The sequence below is a fragment of the Osmerus eperlanus genome, unplaced genomic scaffold, assembly GCF_963692335.1.
Source record: "Osmerus eperlanus unplaced genomic scaffold, fOsmEpe2.1 SCAFFOLD_701, whole genome shotgun sequence".
NCBI lineage: Eukaryota > Metazoa > Chordata > Actinopteri > Osmeriformes > Osmeridae > Osmerus > Osmerus eperlanus.
In genome coordinates, this window is record NW_026911510.1 from 1 (window position 1) to 8,906 (window position 8,906).

Below are 8,906 nucleotides of genomic sequence, written 5' to 3' on the forward strand. Positions count from 1 at the left end.
GCTCCCCTCCATCTCTCCCCTCCCTCTCTGCCTTCCCTCTCTCCCTTCCCTCTCTCCCCTCTCTCTCCCTCTCTCTCTCTCTCTCTCTCTCTCCTCTCTCCCCTCCTCCTCTCCTCATCGTCACCTCAGTTGGCACTTCATGAGCCCAGCTCAGGACCTATGGCTTGCCTTAGTGCCATGCAGCTCAGGACCTGTGGCTGCTTTAGTGCTATAGTGCAGCTTATCTCCTCTGTCAAAGCTGGAGCTCTCTGAGCTGCTGTCTGACTCTCACGTGTGTTCTGCAGGGTGGTAGGGATTCCTTTTCTCTGTCTCTCTTTCAGTCTCATTCTGTGTCTTTGTCTGCCTTTTCACTTTCTTTCTCTCGCTCTCTTTTTCTCTCTGTATCTCTTGCTCTCTCTCTCTCTTTCTCTCTGTCTTCACTGAGTGCTCTCTAAATCGTCTCAGAGGCGTTACCAAGGAACAAGGTGCCTGTGAGGGTCGTCTCCCACATCGACCAACACAGCAGAGTGTGTGTGTGTGTGTATGTGTGTGTATTGCATGACTGCAGGGTTTGTTAAAAATATGTGTCCTCCCAGAGACAACCAAGGATTTGGTTGGCAACACACACACACACATGCATACTTTGTCAGATCGCAAAACAACATGAGAATATTGACTGTAATAGCCTGTCAATATTTTGGTTGATGTGAGTCATTTCTTCCCATCAAATATTAATTACTTAGATGACTGTTCTCTCACATCCTATATTACGCATCCCACTCACACATACGTACACACACATATACACACACATACGTACACAAGGAACCATTTAACGATGATACTGTTCTGATTCTGATTTTAGTCTGAGGCATTTTCAAAGTGTACAAATATTTTTTCAACACTTAAGCGCAAAAGGTTTACAGTGATTTCACTCAGTATTATTATAGATTTGTATATATTTTTTGAATAATTTGCAGACTTCTGATTTGGTGCTCACTGAAACATGCCACAAAAAACAATGGATTTTTAAGTTGTATTAACAGACTTTCAACCAATCACATAATGCTTTTGTCATGTTATTTTTTTGAGTTCTAAATGTTCTCGTTATAGAGAGTTAGAAGGAGAAAATTAGCAAACGAATGCAGAAAAAGTGTGTGTGAGAGAGAGAGGGGGGGGAGAGAGCGAGAGAGAGAGAGAGAGAGAGAGAGGAGATGGAGAGAGGGAGAGAGGGAGAGAGAGAGAGAGAGAGAGGGAGAGGGAGATGGAGAGAGGGAGAGAGGGAGAGAGAGAGAGAGAGAGAGAGAGAGGGAGAGAGGGGAGAGAGGGAGATGGAGAGAGGGAGAGAGGGAGAGAGAGAGAGAGAGAGAGAGAGAGAGAGAGAGAGAGAGAGAGAGAGAGAGAGAGAGAGAGAGAGAGAGAGAGAGAGGAAGAGTGCAAACACAGAGATAATTGAATAACGCCTCTGGTAGGTGGAAATGAATTATCCCTCTTTTCAATTAGTTTCACAATTAGTTTTTATTTAGTAATTAATGAAACAGCGTCTGGTGGCAGCAAGCTTCAGGCTGTGTGTTAGCTACACAAGTCAGCACACAGCCTGTCAGAGATCACTAACGTCTGCTACACACACACACACACACATAAACAGACTCTCTCACACTCCAATGCACATGAACATATACACGTACAGACACACACACACACAATTAAACGAACACATGCAAAAACCTTCATACACATCCAGATTTTAATCAGCCATAGACCATTTGGACAACATTATTTTGATTTACTTGTTTACCATTGATCGGTCAGGAAACTTTGAATGCTGGTATTTACCAAGTCTTCACCAGAACACAAAAAGTGTTATGTACTGTTCATTGCATTTTGTATCCAATTTTGAACTAATTATATCTAATCTAGTGCATGATTTCATAGTAGTGTAGTCAGTGTTATTAGGGATCCATTGTTATATAATTTGTCCAATCTGAAAAAATTTGCACTAATGCCAAATTAAAGTAATTTTCTCTTGAATAAGCATTAATTTGCAGTTAAATATAATATATATTTTCCTCACAACGAACCTGGTAGGTACTGTAGAGTTTCCTATTAATATATGTTAATGGAAACTATGGATTTTAGTTGTTCTGGAACATTATTTCAAAATAAGAATTTGTTCAGGTAGGAGTTAATGTTTTTGTTGTACTATGTTCAATATCTTAGTCTTATGTTAGTGGACCCTAAATGGCCCCATAAATGACACATAATGTACCAACATAGATAGAGAGGGAAAGAGACAAAGGAAGATAGAGAGAGAGAGAGAGAGAGAGAGAGAGAGAGAGAGAGAGAGAGATGAGAGAGAGAGAGAGAGAGAGAGGAGAGCGTAAAACTAACAGAACCAAGGAAGCATTACTCCTACTAGTCATTGAGGGGTGAATGGAACATGACCAATAACACACACACACGTATATAAATATACACACACATGCAGGCATGTGAACCCTTAAGCATGTTCCTGTACAGCAATCTCACTGTCCCCAACACCACCCCCATACATTGTAAGATAACTACATTATTAAAAAAAGAAATAAATGAATCATGAATAGATAAATAAATAAATGCTAATCTGCCCCAGCACTTTTAATTAGAGATGGACAGCAGTGGAGGAACAGTCATACTGCCTAGAGAGAGAGAGAGAGAGAGAGAGAGAGAGAGAGAGAGAGAGAGAGAGGAGAGGGAGAGAGAGAGAGAGAGAGAGAGAGAGAGAGAGAGAGAGGAGGGAGAGGAGAGAGAGAGAGAGAGAGGAGAGAGAGAGAGAGAGAGAGAGAGAGAGAGAGAGCTGTCTGATAGGCCACGATAAGTGGGGGAGGGGGGAGGAGGGTCCCCAAAGGCTTTCAATTTAAGCTTGGGCTATTAGCACATGTTACATGTCATGACTCTGCTTCAGCAAGCCTCAGCCCAACCTTTGAGAACACCCATGGTGTGTGTGTGTGTGTGTGTGTGTGTGCGCGTGTGTGTGTGTGTGTGTGAAACTCTGTGGACTCAGTCTGTACCTCCTTTCTCCCAGATTCTAGTCTACCCAACTAGCACAGTCAGCCCTGCCTAGTCCTAGTCCTGGTCCTAGTCCTAGTCCTAGTCCTGGGCCTAGTCCTGGTCCTAGTCCTAGTCCTAGTCCTGGGCCTAGTCCAGTCCAGATAGAACATTCATCCTTTATTCAATTTCCACTTCTGAAAACCTAGTCTGGAGGTTGAACTTAGTCACCACATTTAGAATCATATTTCAAATGTAAATTGAATTAGGGCAGATGACAACATGATACAGTTTATTTCAGGAAGTCAACACTATGCTGTTATGCTTATTAATTGGTGCTAATTACCCAGAAATTTAAATTGAATTTTTAATAAATGCGTATACCTGCAGATATGGGGTTGTTTTAGGAAGGAAACACTGCAAATTAATGTGTTTGTTTTACATTTGATACATTGATTCATGTGCTCTCTCTACCTCTCACTCTCTCTCTATCTCTCACTCACCCACCAACACACAATAGCAGTTCAACAAACATATATTATATATCAATATGTTATATATATATATATATTATATATCAACATTTTGTTTTTAAAAACAGCCTGTGAGGCCAGGACCCTGAAGCCCCAATAAACAAACTGATCACGTGATCCTCCTCTGCCCTCCTCATCTTATCAGTGTGTGTGTTTGTGTGTGTTTGTATTTGTGTGTGTTTTTGTGTGTGTGCACATGCCTCCTGCCTTCTGTATCAGGTCTATTGATGAGCATCAGCGATGAGTGAGTTAGGCTGCATTAGCCGTGATGCGTGGCGTCTGAGCTTTGACGCCAGTCACGCTGCACCCAAGACTGTTCTCTCTCCAGGTCCCAGACAACGTCCTCGCGCAGCCACAGCCAGAGGAACAGGACACAACGCAGACTCATAAGAGCTCAGTTCATCAGAATCGGATCCATTTATCAGAGATCAAGGGGTTCTAGGAAGCATACAGCCATGACTAGATCAGGCTTAGGGTCACACCCCTTCAGGGAGAGAAATCTACCAAATCAACATTCCTCAGAAGCAGTTCAGTATTGAGTTTTACAGCAACTCTTAAGGCAACACAGTAAATAACGGGGGAATTCTGTCGAGGCAGTTTTTAAAACGGGTAAAGATTTTCTGAAAAGGCGTTGAAAGTTTTGATAAGCATACCTGTGTTTGGTAGAAATGGAGACGTGTGAGAATTTTGAAATTTAAATTGGGTGTGCAAATGATCACAATAACGGACCAATAACGGATGTATGATATTTCAATGTATCTGTTTTGTTTTTATTGAATTATGTCTATGCAGGGGTAATTATGCTATCTTAGGTATCTTAATTGAATATTGATATTATTTTAGTCCAATTTTAAATCGAAACAAAACCCTAATACGATGATTTAGGTAATAGAAGCAAAGAAAGAATAGGCGCGTGTCCGTACGGACTGCGTCAGGATTGTGCGACTTCGCTCAGTGTGTTTAGTTTAGGCTAACCCTAAAGGATGCAATTCTCTACAACCAGGTTAGCTTTAGTTGGCTAATGACCATTACTAACTTATCCCCGCGCGCACGGGTCATTGACAATTTAAGAGATGAGAGCGAGACCGTCACAGCGATCAGGGGTGCCATGGCAACCTCTCTCATCCCGCGCTGGCCTCCATTACGCGCCAGTTCCGCCCTTACGCCGGAGCATATGGAATAATTGGTGTGTTATTGGTCTCCCGGGGGAATAGGCATGTGTGGCGCGAGGGGTTCCTAATTGGATTTATTTGTTTTGATGTGTTTTAGAGGCGTTAACGAACGAGACTCCCTAACTCCCCCTTTCGCTCGCTCTCTCTCTCTATCTCTCTCTCTTACACATCCACCCACACACACACACACACACACACACACACACTAAAAACGGTTCACTGGTGCGCATTCATGTGGTTCAATGAGTAACAAATGTTCACCCAGAACTGACCGTTTTTATGGACTTAAACTGCTCATAAGTCTCAGGACGTCTTGATGTTAGAGCAAATGTGATTCCTAAATAGTTTTACAGGCCGCATATGCAACTGGTTTGTGTATTTGATGTGTAGTCCGGCTCAGCTGTGTCAGTCAGCGGTTAGGTGCAGAGCCTCAGTTTTCAGCGCGCGCACAGCGGATAGACATCTCAATACAGGCTTCTGTTGTGTCTTCTTCACAAGGGGAGCGCACCCGGCCCAGCGCGGCCCGTTTCTGATTTCATTTTAATAAGGTCAGTAATAATCGCGCGAGCCAGCCGAGTAGAAAACAGTTCCCGCGGGGCCCATTGAGAGGCGCGATGCGCGAGGCCCCGGAGGTGCCACGAGCTGACCCGCGAGCTTCACAAACAATCTGATCATGCAGCTTTGCGGACGCTGTCTCTTGTCTCGCGGGACCCGGCTCGGCACGCCAGGCGCTCAGCCCCATTGTCAGCGGTGGCGCTAATAAAATTGTCCCTCCTGCAGGCGAGGCATGTTAGGAAATTAATTTTATCTAATTATACTGATGTCACCGCCGCCTTTCAGAGCGTAATTAAAATTTGACCTGCGAGTTTCCGCTTTCTTTCTTCGCTGGAGAGAAAAAAACACGAATTGGATTAAGTAAATCAAGTGTTTTGGCGGCTGATTGTGTCTCTCCTCCGGTGTGTGTTCAGTTGCCTCGGCTGATATGGTTATTTGTGTGTCTCCCGCAGCGAACTGTTCAGAAGAATGCCAAGTATGTGTGTCTGGCCAGTAAAAACTGCCCGGTGGACAAGAGGAGACGTAACCGCTGCCAGTACTGTCGCTTCCAGAAGTGCCTCAGCGTTGGCATGGTGAAGGAAGGTAACTTAACGTCCACCAGCACGCCATCACTCACATGTGTAGCTTATGTCCTGTACAACCCCCCACCCTCTTAATCAAGTAAATTTGACTGACCCCCTGATATCCATGGTGACAGCTTTTTGTATATCTGTAATCAGAGTCTGATTGGCCGGTAATGGCCTGGCCTATTGCACAGTCACACATGTGGTCCAATACAACACTCCACAAAGTCACTGATAGTTCAACTCATCCTCACTGGAGCTGATCCTCATTCATCACCCCAACACCACTGTTTACTGGTGGTGATGGGTGTGCTGGTCTGGGACCGTGCCTGGGTCTGGTGCTACACCCACTAGTGCTGGAGTTCACCAGTGCTGGAGTTCACCAGTGCTGGGGTTCACCAATGCTGGAGTTCACCAGTGCTGGACCAGTGTCTGGGGGACAAGTTGTCTGAAGCAGTTACAGACTGCAACTCACTTAGTTGCTGCTGCTGTATTCAGTCCTATGACTGTCTCTCACTCTCTGCTCTCACACTAAGTGATTCACGGCTCAGAGACATGCACACTCCACTGCCCTCTGCTGGTCACAGAGAGAGACAACTCAGGGAGATGGGATCTGAGATGTGGATCTGAGATGTGGATCTGAGATGGGATCTGAGATGTGGATCTGAGATGTGGATCTGAGATGGGATCTGAGATGTGGATCTTAGATGTGGATCTTTAGTATCTGTCTTCAGAGTGGATCACTCTAGTGGTTTCAGTGTTCACTCCTCTCCTGCCCTCCCTCTCTATCCCTGAGTCTCTCTCTCTCGTTTTCATTGTCTCTCTCTCTCTTGTCTGGTGTTGTATTCTGATCTCTCTTTCTCCTCTCTTTTCTCAGTGGTGCGCACTGACAACCTGAAGGGGCGTCGTGGCCGCCTGCCCTCCAAACCAAAGAGCCCCCTGCAGACTGAGTCGTCTCCCCCGTCCCCCCCCCCTCAGCCTACTCTCCGCCCTGCTCAGGGCCTACTCCCACTGCACCCCCCGCGAGCTCGACTACAGCCAGGTACGGCTCACCCTTCCGCTGAGACCCAGGGAGCTGGAGAGGATGGAGTGTCTTTCTATCTAAAAACATCTCTCTTTCTCTCTCTTTCTCTCTCTTTCTCTCTCTTTCTCTCTCTTTCTGTCTTTCTCTCTTTCTACCTGCCTTTCTCTCTCCGTATCTCTCCTCTCTCTCTCTTTCTCTGTCTATCTCTTCCTATCGCTTTCTCTTTCTCTCTCTGTTTCTCTCTCTCATGTTTGGGAATGCGTTAGACGTGTTTGTGTCTTCAGTGTTTTTCTGTTTTTGTTTTTTATTGATGTATTGTTGTGTTGTCTGGACCAAGTCCGTAATCATAATACATATCAGGGGGGACACATCCCCGCCAAATATTCAAATCTGGTAAAATTGTCCCCCCTAAAATATTGATATAAAAATATAAATGTGCTACGCTATGACAGGCAACCACGCACGCTGTCCGAAATTATCATAAAAAATTTCATTTGTGCCCCCCAATGTTGACTCCACGGCTACGGCCTTGGTCTGGACCATGTGATACGGACCATAGTGTTAGGGTAAGGGTTATATATATGTGATATGGAGCATAGTGTATTGTCCAGTAATACAGGTGTGTTAAAACTCTCCTCTCTCTCTCTTTTTCTTTCTATCTCTTTCTCTCTCCCCTTTCTCCACATCCCATAGTTCAGTGCGGCGGATCCTCCCTCCTCCTCGTCGGACGCCCAGCACATCCAGCTTTTCTATAGGCTTCTCACTGCCTCGATGGATACCACACGTTGTTGGGCTGACCGGCTTCCGGGCTTCTCTGAGCTCAACCGCGACGACCAGAACCTGCTCATAGACTCCGCCTTCCTGGAGTTGTTCGTGCTGCGATTGGCCCACAGGTGATGTTGCCATAACTACGTGCTGATGATCTTGACGTGTTCATAACACTGTGGTGATGTCCGTGAGTTTCTCTGTGTCACTGTGACACTGTGACAGCGTGTCAACATGTCAATGTAGGATCTACAGGTCTACTGGTCTACAGTGCTACTGGTCTACAGGTCTACTGGTCTTAAGGGCTACTGGTCTACAGGGCTACTGGTCTACAGGGCTACAGGGATGAGGTAGTGTGGTAGTGAGGTAGTGTGGTGGTGAGGTAGTGAAGTAGTGTGGTGGTGAGGTAGTGAGGTAGTGTGGTAGTGAGGTAGTGTGGTAGTGTGGTAGTGAGGTAGCGTGATAGTGAGGTAGTGTGGTAGTGAGGTAGTGTGGTAGTGAGGTAGTGTGATAGTGAGGTAGTGTGGTAGTGAGGTAGTGTGGTGGTGAGGTAGTGCGGTAGTGTGATAGTGAGGTAGTGAGGTGGTGAGGTAGTGAGGTAGTGTGGTAGTGAGGTAGTGTGGTAGTGAGGTAGTGTGATAGTGAGGTAGTGAGGTAGTGTGTTAGTGTGGTGGTGAGGTAGTGTGGTAGTGAGGTAGTGTGGTAGTGAGGTAGTGTGATAGGTAGTGAGGTAGTGTGGTGGTGAGGTAGTGCGGTAGTGTGATAGTGAGGTAGTGAGGTGGTGAGGTAGTGAGGTAGTGTGGTAGTGTGGTAGTGTGGTAGTGAGGTAGTGAGGTAGTGTGATAGTGAGGTAGTGAGGTAGTGTGTTAGTGTGGTGGTGAGGTAGTGAGGTAGTGAGGTAGTGTGGTAGTGAGGTAGTGAGGTAGTGTGGTAGTGTGGTAGTGTGATAGTGAGGTAGTGAGGTAGTGAGGTAGTGTGGTAGTGAGGTAGTGTGGTAGTGAGGTAGTGAGGTAGTGTGGTGGTGAGGTAGTGTGTTAGTGAGGTAGTGAGGTAGTGCGGTAGTGTGGTAGTGTGGTAGTGAGGTAGTGTGATAGTGAGGTAGTGTGTTAGTGTGGTGGTGAGGTAGTGTGGTAGTGAGGTAGTGAGGTAGTGTGTTAGTGTCATAGTGAGGTAGTGTGGTAGTGAGGTAGTGCGGTAGTGAGGTGGTGAGGTAGTGAGGTAGTGTGGTAGTGTGATAGTGAGGTAGTGAGGTAGTGTGATAGTGAGGTAGTGTGGTAGTGAGGTAGTG

The 8,906-nt window shown here is 45.7% G+C and overlaps 1 long non-coding RNA gene across 2 annotated transcripts; it reads left to right on the top strand.

Annotated features, from left to right (window-relative positions):
- The first annotated feature begins 2,786 nt into the window (after positions 1-2,786).
- Positions 2,787-7,957, top strand: LOC134016156 (uncharacterized). 2 transcript variants are annotated; one of them, XR_009929420.1, is made up of 4 exons: positions 2,787-5,626; positions 5,719-5,848; positions 6,707-6,871; positions 7,547-7,957. It is a non-coding gene; the product is annotated as an uncharacterized LOC134016156 (long non-coding RNA). The 2 variants fall into 2 exon arrangements; XR_009929419.1 differs by having other exon boundaries at positions 2,787-5,848; positions 7,547-7,767.
- Positions 7,958-8,906: the final 949 nt, after the last annotated feature.